This window comes from Sturnus vulgaris, chromosome 11 (assembly GCF_052056855.1).
Source record: "Sturnus vulgaris isolate bStuVul1 chromosome 11, bStuVul1.hap1, whole genome shotgun sequence".
Lineage (NCBI taxonomy): Eukaryota > Metazoa > Chordata > Aves > Passeriformes > Sturnidae > Sturnus > Sturnus vulgaris.
The window spans coordinates 6,394,526-6,421,994 of NC_142253.1; the positions used below are offsets into that span (position 1 = coordinate 6,394,526).

A 27,469-nucleotide genomic window follows, 5' to 3' on the forward strand; every position below is an offset into this window, starting at 1 on the left:
TTGGTTGGTTGGTTTGGTGGGGGGGGGGGGGGGGGGAGGTTGAGGTTTTTTTCCTAATCAGAATTCTTTTAGCCAGTTTAAAAAAGTTTGTTCTTGCTGACAGAAATGTTCTTTCCTTTGGTCTAGATTGGGCATTTGGATGGGAAATGGGATGTGGAGGTCCTGGCCCAACTTTCTGTGCCACCACATGTGAACCACTTCATGCTGTGGCCCCTTGTTCCCATACCAAACTTTACCCTGCTTGGCTTGGTTTGACTTGATTTGCTTTGATTGTGGGAGGTGGTGGTCATCTTTGGTCTTTTTTAGGGACATCAGCATGTATGATCCAAGACTAGGGATTCTGGACACAACTACAGTAACCATGGTAAAGGTCTGAGAGCCTCTTTGTCATTTCCTAAATTCCCACCTCTTTCTACAATGCTAGAAACAGATCCTTGTTGAACTGCTTTTAGCTTTTATCATCTTTGATAAAGCTTTTAGCACTTATCAACTCTGTCTCCATGGGTGCCCCTTCCTGGTATCCTGTTGCTTTCCATACATTGAGTTCTGCTGTTGTCACAAAGGATCTGGAAACAGATATGTAATTACCAAGTGTAAGACAGATAACTGCATGGCAGAAAAAGGACTGTTCAAGCCTGGAAACAAAAGAGTTAAAATTAATTTCTCTTACCCCACTTTCCAAATATGCCAGCCTTTCTGTATAAAGTCCTCTATCATTAATAAAGCTCTACTGTGTTCATAATTTACTACACTCTTGATTAAGCCATTCTAATATTTGTGCAGGGTAAGTACATAAATTATTGTTGCCCTCCTGTACATTTTTTTACTTTTCTGGTTCTTTCAAGGTCAATAACCTACCTTACAACTTTCATCTGGTTTAAATATTCAGCTATTGCCTTTTACACTTCTCTTCCTTGTTCATGTCCATTCGGATATCTGCAGCTGTATCTTCTCAAGTAGCTATTGATCACGTCTCCTTGCTAAAGGTTGCTAACTTCATCAGCAGTAATGATACAAGTTACATCTGTTAGGGTTCACTCATGCCTCTCTTTTAGAAGAAGAGACCACATTCTGACTTTGTTGCTCTTGGCCATCTTTTCTGCCTATGATATCTAAAACTCAGTGAGAAAAATTATATACTGTAAAATATCCTCATTCTGACACATGTAGGCTTTCAGTGCCCAGGTCATGCAGAGAAGCCAATCAATCCCTACTGACCTCCAGGAGCCTGAAATGTATCTGGGTAAGGCCCCAATCCAGCAATGCACTTAAGGATATGCTTATGTAAACATAGGATCCATCCCATTTTCAGTGCAATTTGGTGAGAAGTGCATTTCAGAGCAGAGCATCTCCAGGGATGCTCCTTTTTGCAAGGGCTGTGCAGGATGAGGCTGTACCAGCTGCCAACACGAGCACAGCCCAAGGTATCTGGTAATCTTGCACAGGGCAAAGTGACTCTGCTTGTCTTACTTGTGGAGAGGCTGCTGAGGTGCCACTGCTTTGGAATCAGTTTGTGTTTGTGAGTGTGAACCCTTGTCCTGTGCAGAGCTGATGAGCTCTTAGGAGCTTGAGTTTCTCTTGCTGACTGTTGAAGAGAAAATTAAATTGTTTAGGATTAGGCAGAATAATTGGGTGATGCAGTACCTTACAGCTATGCCTGTTGTGTGCTGAGAGATCTTCCTGTCTTCTGGCTTCATCAGTTCCTTGACCCAGTTGTGTTGCTGCCACACGATTGTCAATTTGTACCAAAAAACACAGGAGTGGAGTTTTGTCGTGGTTGTCTGCCAAGGAGTGAGGCTGGAATAGTTACTACCATGGTATAGAAGAAAGCAGGGCTAGAAAGGACCTGAAGAGGTCACCTCATCCACCCCCACACAAACCACTCCTGACCTGTTTGTCTCAAGTGTTTTTTCAACCCTGTCAGCCGTGGAGATCCCCCAGCCTGCCCAGGCAATCCCCTCCAGTGCCCAGTGACCCCTGCAGCAAGGAAGTTATTCTAGTTCTGAGCTCAGGTCTCCCTTGCTGCATTTAAACCCATTACTTTTTTTGTGTTTTCCCTATGGATGTGGATAACAATTTATTGCCTTCCTCTTTGCATAAGCCATTTCTATAATTAAAGACTCTTATCATGTCTCCTCTCTGTCTTCCCTGCTCTAGACTAAATAGCCCAGATAGGATGAAAGCTGGAATGGGGTGTCAAGGAGAAGGAGTTACAGGAGGAAATCAGAGAGGGATTAATCCTGCTTTTCCTTCTGAAGGATGGGGATGTGGGAGGGAGAAACAGAATTCTCAGTGCTGCTGATTCACTAATGCAGCTCTGTGAAATGTGTACCTGATTGATGGGCCACTGCCTCACAGACTAAGAAGAGGGGCTTGGATGACCCTGCTATCCAGCCTCTCTGCTTGGAAATGAAGGCTTTAACTTCTCTACATTGGTGAGGAGTGTACCCAGCTCACACATCAGCTCCTGTGACATGTATCTGGTTAAGTTTCTGTGCATCACAAAAGCTGTCTCCAGGTGCTGTGTGTGTTATACAATCAGACAAAATGGTGATGCAGCATCACCGGCATCCAGGCTGCCCACCATGAGCCCTGCCAGGGAGCAGGAGTCCTCTCCTCTGATGGCAGAACTTTGTTTCTGCTGCCCTGACCCTGGCTCTGCCCTCCCCACTCACCACACACGCTGCCTACATGTGTTTCAGCTGCCTACATGTTTACAGCTTGATTGCTGTTCATAAAACCAGCACGTGGAACAGGCAAACGCCATCCGATCCAGAAAGCCCTGGGGTGTATTATGTCAATGTCACATACATTAAGGAAGTACAGCAAGCACTCACAGTGACTTCTTGTGTTCAGAGCCCTTTCCATTATTCACAGCTGCTTCCAGAGCTGCAGCATATATGCAGCCATTGCTGTCACAACCTGAAACAAAAACACCTCCCAGCCTGGAAACTTCCAAAAGTGCAAGGTGAGAGGGAAAAAATGTTTCCTTATTACTTAATGATGCTCCCAAACAGCTTTTTGGTGACAGTTCTGCCTTGCTCCAAGAACAGCACGTAAGGTGGAGCTGTTTTCCCTAGACTCCTGGTGACATGGGATTACAGGATTATTTACATCAGAAAAGGGCTAGCCTTGAAGAAAGCAAAATATTAGGTGCTTCTTGGGACAGCAGGAAATTTCATTGCATTTCAAGTGCAGTGCAGACTAACTCCAGCACTCCCAGTCTCTCTTCTTCCCCCACTGGCTCATCAGTCAGCTGTTAAGACTTTGCAGTTCAATTTCACAGTTAAAAAAATCTTGACAAATTGCAATCCAATTGTTTGGTTGGTTTTCTTTTTTTTTTTCTTTTCTCTTTCCCCCACCCTTTATTTTCAGAGTGACTTTGAAGATGACATTTGTATTTCTCAATTAAAACCACATTTGCCCAATCTACAGAGGGAGGAGGCAGGGGCAGAAGAGAGAAGAAAAGCTTTTGTTCTCCTCCTCACAGTGACCCCTCACCTGCCAGGGCCAAGCTCCAAAATAATTTCTAACAGCTGAGGTTAGTCAGGGACACCTAATCCCGGAAAGCTGGCTCTGAATTCCAGCACCAGCACACAGTGTTTGAGTTTCATCAACAGCCATTCACATCTAATTCTCCCAAACCTCTGAAGTGTGAGTATATGTACAGGTGAGCGCTTATTTAATCAAAATAACTTTATTTTTCATAAATCTGAGCCCAAATGGCATCATCAGCAGTGACATGCTATGCCAGCTCAGGAATTGTTTTAAGGATTCACTGGGGTCTTTTGAGTGTACCCTAAACAGCCATGTCTACAGGATGCCCAAAAATTGTGATTCTCTACCAAAGGGAGGGCTGAGTCCTCATTGCCTGATTTCCTGTAATGGAAAAGGAGTGCTCTGTGCACTCCTGCTGGGTGTGCTGAGACCTGTCCTGTGTGTTTACAGAAGGAGCATCCTGGCAGCACAACACAGAGAAACCTCCAGGGTTCAGCTGATGGGAGGATGTGACAGCAACGGGCTCACCCTGAAAGAAATGCACCTTCCCAGGCATGAACAGGGACCAGATGAGAGGTGTTGGGTAAAATTGCAGTTTTTTTTCCTCTTTGGAGTAGGTCAATGGGAATAATGTGTTCTTTTTCTCAGGAGAGTTTTAATTTTTTCAAAGATAGTCCCCTGGTTGACCCCAAATATTGGTGACTCAAGGATAAAACTCCAGTTCTGTTGCATCCCTTCCCAGAAAGGAAATTTCCAGCAACTTTTCTCTTTGTGGCATTTGCTCTAATACATTCTCTTTTTATTAAGAAAAAAACTATGGTTTTGCTGTTTAGCCAGTTGAAATGAGAATGAAAATGTTATTTACATGGGACAAAGGAAATGTTTGCTTTGAAATTATTTAATCTTACTGATTACAGTGGGACTGCTTGGATGTGTGTAGCATACAGCATCCAGTCCCTCTGTTAGAGCAGGTCTTTGGCCAACCTGGTATAAACCATCCCATGGGAGAAAACAAGAGTAAAAGGCGTCAGGTATTTAAGGCTGACCATCCCATGGATCCAGTTCAGTCTCCACAAGGAAACAATTAGGGTGTCTGAAAAGATGTCCTAAAAATATTGGATGTTTCTGTGGAAGATTAAACACTAGAGAATATTGATAATTAAAAACATAGACTAGATATAAAAAAATTATCTAGAGAAAATTCCTCCAAGGAATAGGTATTTTCTGTTGTTCAGTGCAGACACCACTGAGAACATACTTGTTGTTGATGAAAAGTAATAATATAAATCCACAGTATGTCTGAATCTAAATCAGAAAGGGAAAAAATTAATATAAAGGATTTAAGTATAACAGCACGATTCCCTCGAGAAGAAAAAGAATCTCATATTTGGAAATGATTTCAATATAATAATCTTCAAATATTCATGGCTGAAAATGTTTCGTAAATGCTGTTTCCAAAATGTTGCGAGACAACAACTCGTCCTGAGCTGATTTCAAAACCATGGAAAATAATATTGTTAAACATAAACACAGAAGAAAATGTGATATCAACAGAAAATAAAGGGGGGAAATTGTCCAGGTCTGTGTGTCAAGAATGGTGAAAAACAGAGAGAAAAAGCTTCAACAGGAAAGCTGGAAAAGCCAGCATGGAGAGGCAATGTCATTCCCAGCTCACAACGCATCCGTGTGATTTGTGTGGTTGTGATCTATTCCCCCTCGGCTCCAGCAGCCACTCTCAAGGCTGCCTGCTGCCCAGAAGTAGGTCAGGGACCTATTTTTGTCCCTGTTCTTCTGTGGGCACGCCGTGCTCCCTGCAGCAGTGAGCAAAGGGAAGGTGTGACTGGCAGGGTCTGTCCTGGGCCCCAGCAGTGACCCCTCCAACAGCAGGGATTGCCCCTGGGAGTGCCCACATCTCTCTGCTGGCTGCAGAAGGATTTCAAGGGAATTAGAGACTTAGACTGTGGTTAAATGCCTAAACTAACCGGGATGAATCAGAGCCAAAACACACACAAGTGCCAGCCCCATCCAGCGATGCCGCACCCAAGCCATGCAGGAGGTTTTTGTGTTAGCTCAGGTCTTGGTGGTCTGGGTTAGAGGGGCCTTGCAAACCCTGGTGCTGATGTGGCTGAGGTGGGCATGGAGGGGACTCAGGCAGGAGCAGGAAGCTGGGGATGAAGCAGAAGGAATTGTGTTGTGACAGAACATTTAGTCCTCAGGGGCTAAAAGCTGCCTGCTTTTCCTGCTGTCTCCCAGGGCTAGTGATTTTATCACTTCTGCTCCTAACATCCTTCTTTTCTTTCCATATATGAGCTGCCCTTTGCCCCCTCCCCCCTCCTCTAAATGTATCTAGTTGATTAACATAATTCAGTTGAATTTAGTCATTGTTTTCAACTTTTACTTCCCTTTGAAGCTAGCTAGAAGACATGTCAGGAAGTTGCTCTGATTCTCCCATAATATCACCTAGAAATTATAAAAACTACAATAAATCAACCTGAAGATCTATCTCTCTTTATGGAGTTGACTTATTTGTATCTCTGTGTCACAAGTGCCAAAATCTTCTTGTTCCTCACTCGTTTCTTGTCAATGGCAGGCAAAGGCTGTTGGGGACAATGGTTTTGCCACCCTGGTGTCCTGTGACCTTTGGAGGACGAGTGATCCATCTCCCTGTGGGAGATTTGGTGTTTTGCCACTGGTCAACAAAATGCTGTCCTCTAGTGAATAGTTTTACAAGTGGCAAACGCAGTCAATGCTGCTGCCTCAGGGCCTGGCACAGCCCCAGGGTTTGTCATCACTGAGGGGACTGCAGAGATGTCAAGCAGGAGCATTAATTCTAATGTGTCTCTCTCATGATATTTCCTTAAAATACCTGCAGTGTTCAGTGCATTGCTGGGCTACTTTATGTGAGCCAATTGTGTTCCCTCTGACAAGAAACAAACTGCAAAGCCTCATCATTCTGCCTCTAGCAGGTCTTGAGCCCAGCTTTTCAAACTGATTTTTCCCTTTTCACAGTGCACCTGTCAAGATCCCACTCTGGAACAGAAGATCAGAGCAAACGGGGGCTCAGGAGAACAAAAGCTGACCCAAACCTTTGACCTAAATTTAACATGAAGCCAAATGAAACCTTAGAGGTTTGTAAATGTTCATGAAACATTTCCACCTCGTGCTCCCCTCTCCTTTATCTTTGGTTCCTTTATACTTCTACACTTAACTGTTTCTAATTGAAAGTCTAATGTAAAGCTCCCCTAAATTAATGGAAAGACTCTCACTGATTTTAGTGCCTTCTGATTCAACCTCGCAAAGAAAGGAAATAATTTCTTTAATTAAAGTGTCTTTAAACTTAAGAGAAAGTAAAACCTGAAAGAGATAAGGAAAAGCAGAGATCAAATGCAATTTTCCAGCTAGCAGCACATGTCCTTGATCTGAACCCCACCCATAAAATTGCTATGGATACTGTTATCCCAGGGGAAAATATCACTGAACAGACACAGAGAATTGCTGAGACAATGGTGAATTGGTTTAATAAGAATGGTAAAATTTCTAGTTTTTGCAATCAGGTTGTGCTTTAGAAGCTAACTGCCAGTAATCAGCTGGAATTTGTCACCTGAAATTTCCATTTGTATGTGTGAGTTTCCTTTGTACTAATATTATAAAAACAAAATACATGAAAACTTCATTAAGTAAAATAACTCTGCTACTCATACAATTTTTAGCTTGCTAGGTGACTTTTATCAGAAGGAGGTAGTGATAGTTTATGGGGCTTAGTTACACCTGAATTTCCCTAAGCAATGCATTAAATGGTCAGAATAAGCATGTTCTTGTCCAAGTTAGATTCTGGATTCACAGACGAGGGTCTTGGGGAAGGCTGGTGAAACCAGCCCAGACAAAAATTAAGCTGTGGCTCATGCTGAAAGGTTGTCACACTGTCTTTTGGCAGCGACAGGTCCTGATGGATTGCTGTTGCCAGTTCAGGGCTTGGTCTCTGTAGTACTGCCCTGCCTTGAGCTCCTGTTTTGCTCATACAAATTGAGTGTTTTCTGTGTGCACACTGGTGTGGCTGCATATTTTACTTGTGAATACATGCACAGCATATCTAGGGAATTATTCCCCAATATCTGTGTGCCAGACAGTTTTGGTGTTCACAGTCACAGGGTAGATGCACACAGAACAACATGTGCTCCAGAGGCTGCTACTTGGTGTTAATGGAAAACACAGATGTGCAAAGTGATCCTAGGACCATGCTGCTAATAACAAGCAGTGCTTGTTCATAATGTGCCTATAAATTAGCATTATTTTAATATTATTTGTGTGCAAATTTTACACAACATAGGATTTTTTCATTCTAATTTTCTTTTTGTCTCCTATTTGTGGGGTTTTTTCCCCTTACTCCTCCTAGATATTCTGCTTCTGAACTCCTCTGAAGTCTTCCCCAGTGTCAAGACTAGACTGTGTGGTGTGTGCCAGCAGCACATTCACTGTCCTTGTCCCAGTGCCTGACAGCAGTGATGGCACCTTGTTCAGACACCCCTGACCAAAGGCTTTCAGAATATCTGCTGGGTGCCTTTGTCTCTGAAGGTTTGGACTAACCACTATTCAACTCCTGAAAGAGAATAAGAACTGTGAGAGAAAGGAGCTGGCTGAGGTCCATGGACCATCCAGTGCAGGGGTAGCAGTGGTGGAGCAAAGCCACTGGACAGAGAAATGAGGCACAGAAGAAATGATCCTGTTTGCTTTTCTCAGCCCAAGTTGGAAAGGGAAAATTCTGTGTGTTGGCCTACTGACAAATCTATTTTGACTGTCAAAACTTAAGAAAACTTTTCTTTCTCTCACAACTTGTCTTGGATCCACTGGTGTGGGTTTTGTAAATATTTCATCTATCTGTTTCTAGAAACATACCAAGCATGAATTACTGGAAATGAAGCAAAATCTACCAGACATAAACTCAGCGCATCCTCTATAGCTCATATTCTCTGAAGACTCATTTGTCCTTTTCATCTTTTTAGATATTTCCTCTCTTCTCTCTGGCCTGTTCTTGTTATTTGTTTCATCAGCCATTTGTTATACAACTCTTGGAAAAATATCAGGGAAACCTTCCTGACTATGAACAGGGAAGAGCTTTCTTAAGGGAACAACAACTCTTTACTTGGGAGAGCAGAAAGCAAGTCAAACTCAAATATTGTCTTTGCTGAGACAAAGTTTGTGAGGGCAGTGATGTGTTTTGTTGGAATCAGTGGTGCAGCTGATGAAGCTTGTCCTCTTGGGATTTTCTTTGGTTTCTTGAAAGGTTTAAGGTGATATTTCTCCCAGTGAAACTTGCCTCACTGCTGTGCCAGTGGTCAAGTAAGCAGTGATGGAAGGATGGACTGAGCTCCTGTCTGGTGGGAACTCAGCTCCCTGTGTGTGGCTCCACGGAGGTGCTGAGTCTTCTCATCCAGGGGTGGGGATGCCTTTCTGGCTACAGACATCCCAGACAGTCATTAAAACAAGCAAACTGCATGCTTTCATCTCTCCTGGGTCCACAGCTTCCTCAGCCCAGATGAGATGGCCTTAGACCCAGTCTGAGCCTCAATAAACTTTTCACTTTTGCAGTTTCACCCAAGGCTCGACTTTGCACTGGGATTATCCTGAGATTCTGCTTCAGGTCTGTCGGGTTCCTGTCTGTCTCCACTCCAGCTAAAGTTTATAGCAGAGCTGCACAAGCATGTCCCAAATTCAGGGCAAACTGAAGGAGAGGCAGCTCCAGCTGCAGCTCCCAGCCTGCCAGAGAGACTCCCTGGCAGGTCTCTGACGAGCCTGTTACTACAAGTTCACTCCAAACGGCAATTCTGGCCAAAGCAAAATTTTGCATGAAGTTCATATTAGTTCATATTGGCTCACGTTGCCAGCAATTCAGTAGCTCCTGCTCATTGCTTGAGTCTCAGTTGAAAGATTTATGTGCACTTGCCATGCAGCTTCTCTGAGTAAGTCATGAAGGTGGGTAAACATTTAGTTTTCCCAAATATCGTGGTGCAAGTGAGTTGTGTAATATCTTCTGGAAGGACTGAAGATTTTAAGTCCTAATACAGAGTTGTCATCTCTGTAATAGCAGATGTAATACCAATGTAAAGATGTAATAGCATCTAGATTAACTTCCAAAGCAGCAAAGGACACAGTAAAAGTAGTTTTATATAGTAATTTTCATTTCCACTCACTGTATCAGTGAGGTCTTACATCTATTGAATAACCCAATATTTATAAAGCCTTTCCTTTAAAAGAGTTTCTAATGCTTTGACTGCATGCATTAAAACTCATTTTGTGTGTTTTAAATGAATTATAACCTATTCAAAAGCACTTTCTCACCCTAAAGCACTCTGTGCATTATAGTCTCTGTAATACCCTCAGCTACTACAGATATCTCACAGAGATGAGGATGTTCATGATAAATAGATTTGGTATGTTTTAATGTTCATTTCATTTTGTGCATTTGCTAAAAGATTTTTTTAAAAATCCATGTTATTCAAATTTTGGGGGAGGGTTGGTTGAAAAATCTCTAATTTAGTTCCTTTTGAGTCATAGTGAGTTTCAGTGAGTTTTTAATGAATGGCAGCATGCAAATATTAGCCACATAACTAGCATTTTCTGTCCTCTCCTGACTTATTGTAGATTAAAAAGGATGAATTATTGTCTCATTCCCTGTGCTAGGTGAACACTGTGTGATCTGGGCTAAGACTGAGCATAACCCAGTCCTCAGCTGGAGCTGGAGTGAGGCAGTGGCTCCTAAGCTCCCCATAAATGAAAAGGTGGTGCTGTGTCCACCTGCTCACACACGGCTGGGGATGTGCCCTCAGCTTCTGGAGCAAAGCCCACTTCCATCCTGCTGGAAAGGGCTTTGCAAAGAGGAAGCAAAACCCTGCCCAGCGCTGTGAAGAACAGACAGAGGTTTTTTGGGGGGTTTGCTATGCCCAGGAATGGGAGGCATGTCTGCAGTGGGAGGCAGAGCTCACAGGGCTCCCCACTCTCACCATTGAGCATTGTTCAGAACAAACATACATGCTGTATGTGGATGTAAAGCTTAATTTGTGGTTTTTACACCCACCACATTTCTTGGAGCTGACAATTTCTAGAACTTTGGGACTTTTTATCTCCAGGCTGTTGTTTTCTTCGGGGCTTTTTTCTTCATTTTATAGGAAGCTAGCAGCCCATCTTTTTTCATAATGAAACAGCATGCAAATAAACCAACCCACGCTTTGGACAAAGCAGCTGTGTAATGCTGTCCTCCCCTCAAAAGTGTACTAATCTGTAGGGCAGTGGGGACACATGTTGGGGTGGTATAATACAGTACAGCTGCACCATGACATTGCTTTGGTGGATGCTGAGAAATCTATAGGCATTCCCTGGAGTTCAGGGGGAAAAAAGCCTGCTCTACCCACTGTTCCACTTTGCTGGAAAATCCACTACCCAACAGTGAGAACAGAGTGAGTTATTTTTCAGAAATGCCTTGGGCCAGCTGTGACTGAGTGGTTGTTTCTTGCTTCTGATAGTTCTCAAAACGTTCAGGGCATTCTCCAGGTGGAAGAAAGTTCAAGAGACACGGAAGAAAGAAGGAGAAGATTCAGCTCAGCAGTTTTTTAGTATAAGTGGAATCTCATTCATTCTGCCTTTCAGCCCTTTCTGATGTCTTCACAGTTTTAAAGAAAAAAAAATATTTTTGAGCTCTCCAGGCATGCTGGCAAGCTCCTTGTTCCTCCTGCTCTGTGGCAGAAGATGCTGCATTAGGATTTGTACAAGGCTTCGACATAAGCTATGTAATGCTCACCTCCGAAAATAAAACTAATATTTTCTCTGAGGATGGAAAAAGAATGGGCCAGTCACCCTTCCTCTGGGAATTTCCAGCCAAAGGGAGTAGTTATGTGCTTCAATTCATTGGTGAGTGGGCAGCAGCGTGGATTGTTGGATCCTCTTGTTGGGCATGGAGTGAGAGCTGTGTGGAGGTGGCAGGACTGTGTCACCTCGTGCTCTGCCATCATCAGCTGCGTGGCTTTGGCAAACATCATGAGTCAAAACCCTGAGGGGTCTTTTCAAACCCTACCGTACCCTGACCTACCACAATCCTTCTCTCAAAGCAGTCCCTTCCTCCTTTACTGGCCAGAATGGTGGATTTGACTATGTGAAGAAACAAAATCAGACAGAAATAACTAGAAAAAATCTGTAGCCCCAGATAAGTGTTGATGGACATTCTCCACTGGCTGGAAGTTTCTTATCTAGTTTCAAGGACACTTTTATTTTTAAATCTCTTTTCCATTGGGCATGTACATGTGAAGTCAGGTAGCAGATACAGAGGCTGGCTCAGGAATAGCCACAAGCTGCCTGATTTCTATTGTACACCATAATTATAGCAGCATACACTTTGGACTGACAGCATTTCTCAGCAACAGAGTACTTTAGAAATATTAATCCCACATCAGCTATTTGTGTTGAATATTGGCTTATTCAGCAGGTGATGTGAGCCAATATTATCATACTTTTATGGACAGCAAAACAGAGAAAGAAAGATTAAATGACCCACCTAAGGTGAAGCAGTGTGCCCAAGAGAAAACCTCATTAAGCTTGGAGCTTACTGCCTCCCAGTGATGGAGAAATGTCTGCAATACTTCTGAGAAGCTAACATATATACACCTACAATAACTTAGAAATTATACTGGCTTAGGTTAGTAATTCACTGGTGTGAGGGACATTTTCATTGCATGGTGTTGCAGAAGCCAACAGACCTGGTGCTTTACACAGCAACAGCCAGATCCTCCAAAATGTCACTGTGTTCCTCCGTGTGCAATTCCCACAGACTTCAGTTTCTTAAAGGAGAGCTGAATCTTCAGCTGGTAATTAATATAAGCTGTGATTAGCTTGTGATTTGGCAAAAATGGCCAAAGGTTTGACTCTTTTAACCTTGTCTTCTCACAGTTCAGCATTTCCCATTCCATGAGCTGAGACAGACTGGTACAGATGGGACTGTGCCCCAGTTATGGGGATGGGCTGAATGATGAGGAACAGAATTCTGTGTCCATGCAACTCCTACAACGTCAAATCTCAAGGTAACAGCATCTCTTAAATTGAACACTGATGTTGTCAGAGTTTAAGGGAACTAATTATCCCTTGAACAGTTGAGTAAACTTCAGAAGAAAAAGGTTTACGTTGAGAAATTGGCTAATAATAGGGTTAAGATAATTGTACAGAGGGGGGGAAAAAAGCCTTTTGTTCCTGGACTTTCTTCTCTTACATCACATTACGGATGCCATTCAAGGAAGCAATCTCTGCAGAATAATTCTAAGTGTTAACTAATTATGTTTCAACAAAAATGAGCAAGGTTTCAGATTTTACTTGGCTTGGATGTCTAAAGGCAAATTATAAGTTACGTAATAAAACAACAGAATCATTCAACATTGATTTACTTGTTTATTTTGCTATAAGAAATGAAATTTTTACTGGAACGAAATGAAACAAAGGTTTATGTGCTTGTGTTCCCCATAGCCTTTTATAAAGTACTAATATAGTAATATTCATAAATCATACCAGAATTTTCAAATTTCCTCAGCAGTGACCTAGACAACAAATGCTTAACAACTTGCTGAGAGACTTTGAAATTAAATTCAGCTGTAATATCAACATGACTAATTTATGGTAAGTTTGGTTGCTACAAAGATACGCTAAAAGAAACTGAAGTACATGGTGAGGATAAGATAAAACATGGGTTTAGTATCATGTAGTTATTCCACTAGAAAGATTTATTCTACATTTCATGACTTTACTGAACATGGCAAACCAGTGTGTTCCTTGGGAGAGGGGAAATCTTAGATAATTAAACATGTAAATACTAGGCCTTCAACCAAGTAAAACATGGAACACACTAGATAAGAAATTAAACCTTTATAGCTATTGAAGGATTCTTCCCCTTGACATTTGTTAATATGAACATTTATGTAGACACATGGGATCTATATTAATGTATATCTATAAATATATATGTGCTTATACATGCATACAGCCTCCACTTTAGAACAGGCATAATAGTAAAATATTATTGAGGGTAACACAGACATTATCTGGTGCAATTGGAATCATGTTTCTGAATTGCCCAACATCCCTTAAGCCCATTTTTGTTCCGCTGCAACTTTTGAACTTCCTGCAAGGCTCATTATGGCAAATTGAGATTGATGACAGAGTGCAGCATTTTTAAATTATTAGCATTTTAAATTATTAGTAACAGAAACAAGCACGACATTTTTCTTTTATCATTGCTGCTCTTTGGGAAAAGCCTCAGAATTGCTTGGCTTTTGAAGGTCCTCTCCCTGTCCTTTGTAACCCATTCTAAGGAACTCGCTGGCCAATTAAAACAATCTCTCCTTTAGAAAGTAAGCATTTGTCAGAGTTAAGAATGAAGGCTTTCTTCTACTACATCTATTGTTCCATTCATTCATTTACATAACTACTCCAGTGTTAATCAAGTGCCTGTAGGCATATCTCTAGAAAAGTATAAGGCCATAAAAACAAAGGCAGACATATCTAGTTATAGATGAATCTTCCATATGCTGCAGATCTTTTCTCAGACACTTATCTTGGTTTATCTCCACCTCTTTAAATTGGAAAACTCACAAAAATCCATCTCCTGTGAGATTTCCAAGGTTTCTTCATTTCATTTGGGTCAGAACTGACACAAAAAGATGCATGTCTCAGAGCACTTCTGAGCTGCTGCCAGGAACAGGAAGTGCTGGACTGTGGCACTAAAAAAGAAAAAAAAAAAAACCAGATTTTTGAAAAGTCACCAAATTTTTTAACCTTTAAAAAATTGGCCTAGTTCAGTCTCTGGTATGATTAAAAGAGCTGCCCTGATTTATTGGTGTCAAACAAAGTATGTTAGGGCAGAACATTACTTTGTAATGGAAAAAATGTCAGTGGAAGCCCTGCCCATCAGCACTGCTTGGTCTGGGTGAGGCCTGAGCCTTAAACTGTGTCTCTAACACTGGAGAAACAGACTACTGGAAAAGGAAGAATGCTTTACCTGGAAGGCCATCTCTCAGTCTGCCAGATAAAGTTTTCTGTGAAGTCAACCACAGCAGCTGGGATCCGGCTGATTAAATCAATCATAGAAATCATTAAATATACTGAGTTGGAAGGGATCCACCAGGATCATCTGATATTTCCTTTGCACCTCACCCTGGTCCTGCAATGTAAAAGGAAACAAGTTTCTCATTCCAATCCCACCAGGAATGCTAAGGCACGAATATGGGGTGATGGTTTGGGAAATGTTTCACTGAAGAAGCTTTCCATATACATAAATTTAATAAAAAAATAATATTCTCCAGTTGGTAACATAGTTGCTTCCTGCTGTTCTTTAATTTTGCACTTTTTCTTTTCTCTTGTAAATGACAAAGTAATTTTATTTTGGCTGTGTTCTTGTTCTTGCACATTGTCTTACCCAGAGCAATGGTCTCTTAGAGCACTGTCACAAGAATATGCCAGAGACTGCCCAGAGACAAATGGAAATGAAATGTAAGTGATGCAGGGGAGCCAAGCCTGATGTTAATAACCCAGTCTGTTTCAGACATACTTGTCCCACCATCATTCTTCTGAAGTATTTTTAATACAACCCCTATGAAAAGGGAGACCTCAATAAGATGCCTACTCCTCCCCTTCCTGAAACCACCATGTTCATTTTTCTCCAATACATTTAACTGTGGTAACCTTTGGCTTTTAATCTGATTTATGACCCTTTTGAGATGCTGTTGAGATTATAATTGAGGCCTTTAAACTGGACAAAATTAGTAGCAAATATAAATTTAATTTGGTGAACTTACGATAAAAATTATATAGAAAAATCAGCACTGATTTTCAGGAAAACTCTTACATGAAAAATGATACTGAAATTAGCAGTCCTCTGCACCTATACACATTTATTCTAGCATTCTGCCTGTCCTACTTTTGGGCAACTACTTTTGATCAAAATACTGCCAAAAAACGGTGGTCCTCATTTTGTAGTGCTTATTTTGGGTGAACAAAATTGTCTTCTGTCTTTAGATGTTCAATGATTATTTGAAAGCAACTTGATGAATAGAAGACCACGTACTCCCACTTTGGGGAAATATATTTTTTGAGTGATTCATAATAATTAATCTTTGTCTAAGCGGAATGCATTAATTTCTCCTACTGGTGATGACTGTATTTCTGTTTCTTTTCTTATGTTAGATGGTTCTGCTCCAGAGGCATATTTGCTGATTAAATTGGACTGCAACTGGGCACTTAGGTTATGTCACTGTTACCCAAATGATCTTTTAAAGAACACAGAGTACTTGTTTTTGCTGCTCTTGCGTGCTCCACATTTAATCATGGATCTTTGTAGCTTGTTATTTCTAAAATTCAGATTACTGTGACTTAAAAGCCTCTCTGTCCTTGCCAGTGCTCAGTGACATAAAATAAACCCACATATTAAGAAAAGAACCACAAAACTTGTCAAGTTGCACTGAGGAATGGAAAGAAAAAGCAAGAATGCTTTACTGCGATTTGAGAACACCGTCTGCAGCACAGCTATAAAGGGAAATGCTATAATAAGTTGATATTATCCATGTAGCCAGAACTGTGTTTTTGAGAGTGCTGTTACCCACAGCAGTACCCCTGGGGCAGGGGAGCCTTCCTGGGTGTGGTGTCCAGGGATGGGTGAGACACAGACACCCTGCAGGAGTGGGTCCATGCCCTGAGGAACGTGCAAGTGCCACTGGGCAGCAGGAGTGGGAAGGGGAAAACACAGGGAAAGATTCCCCACCAGTGTCCTGCTGCTCCTTGGTGACACCAGCCACCAAACTCCTGCAGGTTTGCTTCTCCCCACCCTTGCTGGGCTGGCTGAGACCCTTGAGCTGCCAGTGCAGAGCAGAGTGTCTGTTTCCATCTTCCTCCCACTGCCTCCTCCTCCTCCTGGTCACGGGGACTGCCGCGGGATGGAGAGCTGGCACAGCCTCGATGCTTGATGGGCTGAAGTGCTCCAAGTTCCTTTTTTAGTAAATTGCTTTGTCTCCAAAGTGCTGCAGAGCAAAGCCCGCTCACCCTGTGCCTCCCTCCTTGCTCTTGGCCTGCTGGAGGTGCCAGGGTGATGTGCCAGAAATGCTCCCCATCCCCAGAGATGGAGCATCCCGGGTCCTGCAGCTGTGTCCCATACCCCAGCTCAGTGCTAGGTTTCCCCAGGACAAGTGGCCTGTCCTCCAGCACGTCCCTCTCTGGTGAGGCCTGGTGGCAGCATTGCTCCTTTGTTCTTTTAAAACATGGCATCTAAGGAATGGACAGAAACCAACAACTCTTTTTTTCTTTTTGGCCCGGGTAACAAATAGCTTGCGTGCAGCTGTAAAACACTGCACTTGGGCAGGGTTTCACTGCCTGCAGGATGAATTGAAGGGCTCTGCACAGCTTCATTAGTTCTTTCCATACCCAGTTTTGCCTTTTCCTTGCTGCTCCTCCACAGCCAACAATGGTGCTGCTGGGGCATGGCCAGGGTGCCAGGGAGGAAAATCATACAAGGGGTGATGAGGGCAATTACCTGTCTCTCAGTTTGGCTGTGCTCCATTCCCGGCTCTGATGCCTTCCAATTTCAGACAGGGCTTTGGCCCTAAGTCTTTGCCAGCGTTTCACCACATGAACTATTTCCTTGTCCAGACAAACACCTCTTCCAGGTCAGATGATAGTTTGGGATGGGGATGACACATCAAGCTGGCCTCAGTGGAGCTGCCCAAGGAAGGGTTATCAGGAGTGGGTGGGTGGACAGGGACCAGAACCAGGTAAGAGGGGCTTCGGTTGGAATACACGAGTCAGGGAGATGCTGGAAGCTAATGAGCTGCTAACAAAGCTGGTAAAGAAAGTGTGGAGATCAACACAATGAGAATTAAACAGGAGAGATGGTTGGAGACTGGATGTGGGGATCCACAAGGACATAAACAGTGAATATAAACCAGGAATGGAATTAGGGTGAAGAGGACAAACTTACCTAAGAGGTGAGGTTGCAATGAGGGCAGGACATCTGGGTCTGCAGATAAGAAGGGACAGACTGATATTCAAACATTTAAGGAACTGCTGTTATCTATCAAGATGTTTTCTCTGTGTCTGTACAGAGCTCAGTGCTCCTGGTTCAGCTCTGAGCTCTAGCAAAGGGTCCCTGCCTGTCCCATTCCAGAGGCCACCTGCATTTCTGGCAGAATTTGAGGAGGTGCCTGCACATGCACTGTCTGTGTGGCTTCATGAGAAGCATGTGAGAGTGACTCTGGTTTGGGGAAATCCTGTGCTGCACACTGGTGCCATCCTTGGTGACACGACAGGGTACTTCTGGGTGTTGAGGCAGGTTTTATTTATATTTTGTTTATTTATTTCTAAATAAATGGTCTCCTGCCATGCTGGGTGGCTCTGCTCCAGTGTCAGATCTTGGAAGTACCATATTATCTTTCAGATTCACCTTCCTAGGTGATGGGAGGTGAGTGTGGGACTTCAGGGCAAGGCAAGATGGTCCCAAGATTAAGGTCTCATGCATTTGAATGCTCTCCCCATGAAATGGGTTCAATTGCCTGTTACCCAAACTAAACTCTTTCAGAGTGATTGCTTCTGTGGTTTTGGCCAGGGACAGGGGTTTTTTGCAGATGTTGCATATTCCCAGTTGAAATAGATATTAATGAGAGCTGAGTCTTACATGTATAGTGTAAAGGCCCTTGTAAAGTTTTTTTGGACAGTTTGGACACCCCAAAATTTCTGAAACTTTTTAATTTTATTTTTACTATTTCTCACCCCTCCCGGTTCTCACAGCATGTGATTTAGCTGCAGGAATACTTTGGTTGGTTTTGGATGATCCACTAATTAGAAGTACAGAAAACCCATGAGGATATGAACAATTTTCTCTTACGTGCTCAAGTAACAGGCAGCAAGTAAGGCTTGGTGCAATGCAATAAACAGCAAGTTGAAAATCAAACATAAAATCATTAAAATGTATCCCCCATACAAATGAAGGACAGAAAACTCCTAGGAAAATCTCTGGGAATTCAGCTGCTCTTGCATAAATCCAGTTAGTGTGAAGGTGGTGTTCATGTACTTCAGTGAGGTAAGGTCCCATTTGAACTTCACATTTGACCTTGGATCACATTTATTCTGACACAAGGTGTTAAGTTGCATTGTGAATAAAACAGTCAGTTACTGATGGAGTAACTTCTGTGTGCCTTGAGGGATGGTGATGTTATTGGCCCATGCATTAGAGGCTGAAGATGGCTGTTCAGTTTCTACATCTCTGAACCCTGTTGGGAACCTGAACTGCTCACCTGAACACTCATTTTTTAATGTGTTTTTTACTAAAACAGTTTAAAGGCATCTCTGAATTCTTGCTTGTTTGTCATAATGGAGGGGGGAAAAAAACCACCAAATGGGAATTTTAAAAAGGATTTTCTTTGTGACTTCAGCTCCTCATTAGGAGGTTTATGGTCAGGCTTAGGGAAAGCTTTCCCTGAATTATTTTAAGGTTCTAATGATAAAAACCTTGGGGAGGTCATGCACATGAGGAATTTAATACCCATTCAGAACCATCTGGCATTAGATTACATGCAGGGAAAGAACAAAATCTGGCACTAGTGCTTATCTCCATTAACCCAGAGTACAGGCTGATATGATTGTAACAGAGAAAATGCCCTCACTCTTTCACCAGGAAGAGCTCTTAATAGACCTGGGCTAAATTGGCTTATAAAACCAAAGACTTATTGAAGCGTGGGTCTGCCATCTCATTGAGTGCATTTGCTTTGGATTTTAGTATGTATTTCATATCTCTTTAACCTTGTCAACTAATATGTTAAGGTATAAAATATTGCTGGGATGAAGAACTGTGCAGCTCCTAACTGACTCTGTGAGAGTTACTAATGTAATCATAATGCTGAAGTAGAACCTGCTCCCATGCTGCTCCTGCCTCTTCTCTAGAGCATCACAGAGTGCACAGTCCCAGTGTCACCCTCAGCAGAACTCCTGCTGATGTCAGTCGTGCCAGGTAACCTTCCCTCCAAGACTCTGAACCACCTAAGCAGGTGCTTGGCCTGAAGCAAACTGACCAGTGAGTGCTTTGGTCCAAACCCAGCTGAGGGAGTGAGCAATGCCAGGGAAATTATCTTTTCTCATCCAGATGAGCTGCCTTTCACCCCACCTGCTGGGCAGGTTCTCTTCAGCCTCCTGAGCTGCTCATTACTGCTGCACCATTTTCATCTTGTCATCCTCCATCAGCATCCTCCATGGAGGGTTTCTCTCGGCCCTCCAAATTTTTCTCTCCTCTTCCCTCCTTTCCCAGCTTGGTGCAGTCTTAGCTGCTCTCTTTCAGCCAATGTTATGATTCACTTGCTACATAGAAAGCAAAACCATATGGAAGACAAGATAAAGGCCATTTGTCTCAAAGTCTACTGAGATGTGAACATCTCAAATTAAGGCTGCAGTTCAGCCAGGCTGTCTTGCACATGTTGCTGTCATCTCTTTCCACCAGAACAGAGATGGACTCCTGCGTCAGCCAAAACAATCTTCTTAGCTTGTCATCTGCTTTGTACTTAACACAGCCTTGCATGCAAAACATTCAAAGGGAAAAAGAAAAAAAATATTATTATGTCTTTTCCTTTGTTCTGAGAAGCCACCTGTGCCAGCTTTCCCTTTGAAAACTGCCGTCTGGTGAAGGAAATTGCTATCATCCTGAGATAGGGCTGAGTTTGGTAAATGCTACATGCATCAAGCTTGGAAAAGGAAAGTTTGTGCTATATTCATTAATAAATGCCTCTCCCCGAGTAGCTGAAAGAGGATCACAGAACGACTTGTGTTGGAAGGAGCATAAAGATCATCTTGTTCCACTCCTCCTGCCATGGTTAGGAACTACTTTTCACTAAACCAAGCAGGTCCAAGCCCCATCTAGCCTAGCCTGGTGTTATTATAATGGATGATATTATTCAATTAATATCTGCTTCAAGGAAGGGAGACCCAGCAGGGCGATGTCCCAGTGATGCTGGCTATGCAGGCAGGGGAGGGGCAGCAAGAACAGAACGTGACCCAGGACAGTGCTCCAAGGTGTCCCCAAGCCTGCTCAGCCAAGCAGGAGCTCAGACATGGAACCAGGTGTTTAATGCTCCTGATCTGACACCATCTCCCTGCTTCCTTTCTGCAGGGAGACCCCAACAACAAATGAAATGACAGCTCATCTAGTTTGGGGTGAAAGCCTCCATCTTCCACACTTCTGGAGAATGAAGAGATAGGGTGCTGGTGGATGTCTGCTGGCACCTTTCTGCTTTCTTCCCTGCAGTTGTAGTGCATTCACTGATGGATTTATGCTGCAGTTGGAAACCAGAACCCAGGACAGCCTTTTCCTGGCTTCATTTATAGACACAAATAGACTCTCACAGCCATTTGTATCTGGTTCTTTCTATCAGCACAAGAGTTTCATTACCTCTCTAAAATGGTGCTGAAGAGGAGCAAGACCAGCAACAAAAGGAAGAGCTGGAACAGGAACACAAAGGAGCAAAGAGCAGGAGGCTGCCATGAGAGCAGGCAATTAATGGCAGGTATCAAAGGGGCTGTTGGAAACAGCTAGTTTTCCTGTGAGGGTTCATCTTTTGAGTAGGAGCTGCCATGGGATTGCATCAGGGTCACTGTGGTCTGAAGTGCATTTTTAACAGGGAAAAAAGTTTTTCCCACCTCCAGTTTTGAACTTTGCAGAATGAGCTTGCAAAGTTAATGACAGGCCTTTAAATTTGCTCATGTTGTGGAGCTGTGAAGCTAGTAATGAAGAAAAAAGATGCAAGCAATTATGTTTTAAATAAACACCCACCATGTTATTAGAAACTACCTGAAAAGATACTTCAGCAGTGTAAATTCCATCTTTCAAGCACTTTATCCCAGCTGTCCTGTGTGAGAAACTGTGCATCAGAGGGTTTGTGAAGTGTGGGAATCACTGAGTAATTCCATGCAGGCAGTACCAAGCTCTCAGCTGCTTTCCCAGACTCCTCATGAAACTCTCATATTCAGGTCCCAGTTTTGTTGTTACTTTGCCCCTATTGTGCTGAGAGTCTTCTGCCTATGCAAGACCCCACATGCTGAACGAGGCAAGGCAAATGGGAAGATGGGCAAGGGGAGGAACAAAACATGATTGAGAGGTATAGCAGACTATGACTCTGCTGTCTACTGATTCTGGACTGAGCTGAGAGTGAATATCTCTCATATCCTGTCAGCCACAGCCATGCTGACACAGTCTGGGTGCTCCACTTGCGTAAGCAATGCTATTGCCATCTTTCAATCATTGCTCTTGGAGAACTGCTCAAACTCTCACACTTTGAATGATTCCAGCTGTTCTCCACTCCCTCAGAGATACCATGAGAAAGCAGTCCCTTACACTGAGATTACTTTAGTGATATCAAAGGGTGTGGAAGAAGGTTGCTAATTAGTAAACCCTCAAGGTATGAAGATATAAATAGCCCTGGAGCAGTGAGAACAGATCCAAATCTGCAGACTAACATTATCTTGGGATGAAAGCATTATGTTTAGGCTGATCCCACTAGAGAAGAGTGATTAAACATTCCTGTTGAGGGCTTGTTTTGATTGATAAAGCTCCTTGTTGGATTGTGCAGCTTATTATCAATTTATTGAGCCACCTGCCAAGGCTGAGCCAGGAGCAGTGGTAGCAAGAACTTAGTCTGGGATGAGCAATCATGAAGGAAAGTTCTGTGTTGTACTTTTAGTTATATAAATCACTCAATCAATCAATCAATACATACATACATACATACATACATATCTCAATTCCCTTTGCTCAAAGTCAAAAATGCCTTGGGGTCCAGCTAAAAGGCAAAAAATTTGTGATAAACAGCTGACACTCATCAACTGAGCATTTGCTGAAAAAGTGAGCTTATCCTACCCAATGTGCTTATGGCAGAGGGGAAATGTCAGGGCTGGGAGAGATGGAAATCACACAATTGCCTGTTCTTGATCTCTTTACATACTCAGGAGCCACATCCCTTGTCTCATAGCCCTGGTGACAGTTCATTCTCTCTTCATTCCAGCACAACTACAACTAGCAAACCAGTCAGCTGCTCTTAAATGGCCCTCCTGCATTTCGATATAATTTACTGCACTCCTCCACACTTTCCATAGGGATTACTTATGGGGGTTTTTTTATCTCCTACGCTGAGTCTCTTGAACATTACACAAAGCAGCCACTTGCAGTGGCTTGACAGCACTGTGCTCAATGTAGAGATCTTGGATTTAAAGTGAAGGCTGTCTCAAGGGAAAAGGAGGAAGAGGACATAAACCAAACCAAGCTTCCCTTCAAAATACCAGCCCCGCCATAAGTGTGGACTTGCACAGCTGTTCCCAAGGGCAGGATCAGAGCACTGTGTGTCAGGAGCTCTTCTGCAGGACCACACAAGTTTACTGCTGCTCTTAAATCCCAGCCTCGCAACTGGTAAATTCCTGCCAAGTTGTTTGAGATGGGGGTACCTGGGAAGTGTTAGATGAGTCTGCATTGCATCATGAGAACACTATTTGCACTTAATTATGCATATCCCTCCCCTCCCAGCAGACAGATGCTGCATCCACAAAGTGAGAAAGAAACACAGTTTTCAAGTGGAATCTGATAGTAAGAAGCCTAAAAGCAATATCTTGAGACAATCCCAGCAATGGAGATCCTGATGGTATTGCACAGTTCAGACCAGTGGATGCTGGTTTTCTCTGCAGCAAAAATTCCCATCTATCCCAGTCCAGCTAACATCCTAATTCAAACAGGCTGTCTTGCACTTCTGCCTCCTTGTGCTGGAATGCTAGTGGAGAGGTCCTGACCTCCCTTCTCTCCCTTGGGTCCTCTCTGTGAGTCCATCTTTCAGCCAAAATTCTGGATGTTATCCTGCCAGGTGTTCTGGATGGTGCTCATCATAACGGCCTTACCCAAAGCGTGTTAAGATCCCTCACCACGATTACCCTGCCTCTGTGTCTGAGGCAGCAGCTTAATAGGCACCAACTGGGCTAATTCACGTCCAAAACAGACTGGTTTTCCAGGGATGGATGATGGGCAGGCAGGAAAGCCTCCCTCAGTTTTGCTGGCCCACAGCATAAACTGCAGCATCACCCTGCCGCGTTTGAGCAGAGCAGATGCCCTGTAAACAGACACAGCTGGTGGATGAACACAGCTTCATCACCAGCCAACACCTGCCTGAATTAAATCCCAGCCTGTTTATTCCCTGGAATGGCTGGAAGACAAGGTATTTCTCCTTCATAGAGCAATCCCAGGGTGTACTTAGGACAAATGTGCAAATCAGGCTTTTGGAAGCAATTCACTGGAAGTGTGAGTCTCCAGTGGCATTTCTGACTTGGGCTCATTACTCACGAGGCTGTTGTTGTGTGTACTCAGGGGCTTTACCCTTTCATCCTCCCCTTATTTACATGTCAAATCCCCCATGCCCTGATCCAAGACAGGAAATTTCTTTTCTGTTTACATCAAGCCATGGTGATGCAGACACTAATCTGGCACAAGCCTGGGCTGCTGTATGGGGGTGATGCTTTTCTCACCATCTCCCTCACTCTGGTTCTACAATTTATGGGTTTGGGCTTTAATTCTGTGGGTACTTTAAAGAAGTCCCAGAAGGTATGATGGGAAAATACGTTTATCAGGCATGATACAGCTGAGCGAATAAAGTAAATGTTTCTCTACTCATGAAATGCAAATTTATCAGGGAAACTTTCAGTTTACCTTGTTCAACAATTTTGCAGATGGGGATTATTGCCTTGGGTAAGGAATTCCTCCATATTTTGTCCTGGCAGTTCATCTGCATGGAGCCCCTTGACACAAAGTTTTAATTCCTGCAGCTGCCCCCGTTCTGCTTCTCTGTAGGATGGTTTTCTGTACAAAATAGGGTGTCTGCTGCAGTTTCACTTTAAAACTTAGTCTAACTAAATCTGTCACTTATTTAGGAACATTCTGGATTTATAAACAGGAGAAGGAAAATATATGTGAGCAAAGTGGCACATTGACACTCTTCAAAATTTCAAGTGTCTTTTTAGGTGGGTGTGTGAATTCATTCTGTAGATGAATTAATTTTTTTTCATATATATTCATTTTAATATGTATTAGGACTCCAATAAAATATTGGGTTGCTTAAAAATTACCAGCAAAACCCCACAACAAACAAAAACACACCCCAACCAACAGTTTAGTTTTCCTGTTTACTTTGGCATGTGGTTTAAACACATTCTTCTCAATACACCAAGGCTAGTTGGTGTCTTGCTTATTTGACACATTCAGAAAACATATGTGTCTAGCTTTGCAGCTGAAATGTGAGACATCATTGCAATTAAATGTTTATGTGCTGAGAAAAGCAGTGTCTTTATACAGCACAAGGCACTGTGTATAATGCATATTAAATACTAGATATTCAATGCATACTGAATATTGTTAGGTGGAAAGTGTTTCTTTTGCTACAATCGTCATTGTTTTCTTTATAGTTCTAGGAAGTTATCCCACACTCTGTTCTAAATGTGTTTTCAAATTTAATGAAGTGTCTGGTTTAATGATGTGTCTGTTTTAATGACATAGGAATCCCAGTCAGAAAACCTCATTATGTGAAGATGAGAAGAGGGGGGGTTTTCATCCCAAATCCTGTTCCCCTATGAGGCAATAGCTCAGGTTCTGTTCTGGAAAAAGTACCACGAAGGTGATCTCATGGATATCACAGCTTTTCAGCTTTCTCCAGAATATGGTAAACTGAACAGTAGGTGGAAGTTTTCATTATTAAATTCCGTTCGGAATTGAGAAACTGATATTCATTCACATTCAAGGCTTCTGAGTCTGATTGTGTGTCATCTGGCCATTTAATTATTAAATAAGCAGTGCTGGCCAAGGAATGTAAAATGAAATTGCTGTAAATTAGCTGTGGCATGAGACAGTCCCTATAATTGATGTTGCTTTTGCACAAACTTTCTCACAACTTTTTGGCATTGAATTACTTCTGGTTTTCACATTATAGCCAGGTAGTATTCAGTAGTGCAAGATCTCCTACCTGTATTAGGGGTGTTTTTTGTTGTGAGGGGGAGGACATGCTGTACTTCAAAGTGAGTTTAATTCAGCTGCTACATGGGCAGTAACTTGCCAGAATGAAAGCTATTTTTCTGGCTTGAACAAAAGAAAAGCAATGAGATTTCGTGGAAAACTGTTTGGATCCTGCTGCAGCTGGGAGGCTGGAAGTGTCTGTCTCTGCAGGACTCCTGGACGTCCCTTCTGGTTACACATGTGCCTAAGTATTCTGTGGAACAGAGCCCTCAGAGCAAGCAGAAACACCCACACACTTCCACAGACTATCCAGGGACACAAACACTTTCCAATCTTCCCCCAGAAAAACTCGCCTTGCCCTTGCCTTGCTGAGAAGCTCAAGTTCAGCAGTAAAGGCAGCTTTTCCCAGATCACCAGTTAGAAAACTAATATTTATTCTTGCTTTAAGAAAATATTATACCCTCTAAGTATACCCTTGCATTGCTCTGGCTGTATGCAGCTGGTTTGGGATGAGATGCCTGCAGAATCTGGCTAGAACAACACTAATAAAACAAGAACCCAGAAATCCTTCAGTTGCATCAGGAAGTGTATTCTGCAGCCAGAGGAAAACCCAGCACCTCAGATACTCCCTGAGAGATGCACAGAGATCTGTTCCTCCCACACCAGCTGCATACAGCCAGAGCAATGAAAGGGTATACTTAGAGGGTATAATCTTTTCTTAAAGCAAGAATAAATGTTAGTCTTCCCTGAGCTAGAAGAAATATTTATTAGATGTGCTTAAGCATGTGTGTTGCTCTAGGATCAGGCAAGAAAACGAACTGTGACTCTTAACTCATGTTGTAGGTATGAGGAAGGATGGAGAGCAGCTGGCCCCTGCCTGGAACTCTGTCTGAACAACAAAACCAGTTAGGTCAGGGTTTTCCTCACTCACACTCCTGCTGGGTCACTCAGTCAGAGCTGGCCGGCTGCTCTGCTCTCTGCACTGCAGCACTCAGGATGGACCTGGAGCTTTTACTGCCCTGGGAGGCTCAGCAAGCTGGGGAAGTTCTGCCTGGCCAGCAGGACAGGAAACCTTCTGTGCCCGCTGAAAACCCCACCATGAAGGAAAAGGCTTAGAAGATATTATTTATTTGCTTGCTTTAATTTGTTGTCTCTATTGTGTCACACAGAGAGACTGTGCCTGCAGGGAGATGCCTGGAAGAAAAGATGTGCCTCTGACTGCCCAAAGCCCAGCTTTTCTCCATGTGCAGCACGTTCACTTCTGTTGGCACTGAATTGATGCTGCTGCACGTCCAGCCTGGCCTGAGCCCCTGGTCCCCACTGCTGGGCTGTGAGTGTGGTTCTGCTGAGGCAGACTGGGGGGACAAGTGTCCCTGAGTGCCACCACAGTGGTGCTGCTCCAGGGCTGCAGTGCAGGTGCAGCAAAGGCAACATCAGCCTCACCGAGCCAGGAGAACCTGGACTGGGCAGAAAACAACCTGGAGTGGCCAAAAAACAACCTGGCTTTGAGCATTTCCAGGGAGGATTCTGTGCACCCACTGAGTTCCTGCCTGCCTGCTGGCCACAGTGTAACCTGAAGGTTGATGAATCCAGCCTACATTTTGACCTGAATGGTTTTTTGTTTAAAGTTTGTCAATTTTTTGAGACTGCATGAGTGAAATTTCCTTTTTCCATTTGAAAGAAAAGAAAAATGTGCACATTGAAAGATGCAAAAGGCATTCAAGAAATGCACAGATCATCATTTCAGGCATTCTGGGCAGCAGGATTGAGTGAAATTGTTTACAGCATCTGTTTTGATATTGGAGTGATTTTAAACTGTAAAGTTCACTAAACAATTTTGTGTAAATAAATCTTTCCTAGGTAACTTTTAATCTGTTCCATTGTTTTCTCAGTCAGTATTGCCTGCTCTGCCAAACATCAGTGCAGTTGTGTAAC

General features: G+C 43.0%; 2 long non-coding RNA genes across 15 annotated transcripts in view; one reads left to right on the forward strand and one right to left on the reverse strand.

The window, feature by feature from the left end:
- Positions 1–32: 32 nt before the first annotated feature.
- Positions 33–27,405, forward strand: LOC148222471 (uncharacterized). 13 transcript variants are annotated; one of them, XR_015806001.1, is made up of 7 exons: positions 33–4,081; positions 6,508–6,626; positions 7,892–11,400; positions 12,433–12,563; positions 14,949–15,018; positions 20,669–21,062; positions 26,708–27,405. It is a non-coding gene; the product is annotated as an uncharacterized LOC148222471 (long non-coding RNA). The 13 variants fall into 13 exon arrangements; XR_015806010.1 differs by lacking the exons at positions 14,949–15,018; positions 20,669–21,062 and having other exon boundaries at positions 33–370; positions 2,878–2,968; positions 3,376–4,081; positions 26,704–27,405; XR_015806003.1 differs by lacking the exon at positions 20,669–21,062 and having other exon boundaries at positions 26,704–27,405.
- Positions 12,912–27,469, reverse strand: part of LOC148222472 (uncharacterized) — a 30,717-nt gene continuing 16,159 nt past the window's right edge. Inside the window, exons 1-4 of one of the 2 annotated variants that reach the window (XR_015806012.1) lie at positions 17,495–17,525; positions 17,051–17,235; positions 14,528–14,689; positions 12,912–14,249 (exon numbers count right to left, since the gene is read on the reverse strand). This is a non-coding gene — a long non-coding RNA (uncharacterized LOC148222472). Of the gene's footprint in view, positions 14,250–14,527; positions 14,690–17,050; positions 17,236–17,494; positions 17,526–27,469 lie in introns of those variants that run through there. The other variant, XR_015806011.1, reaches the window with a different exon arrangement.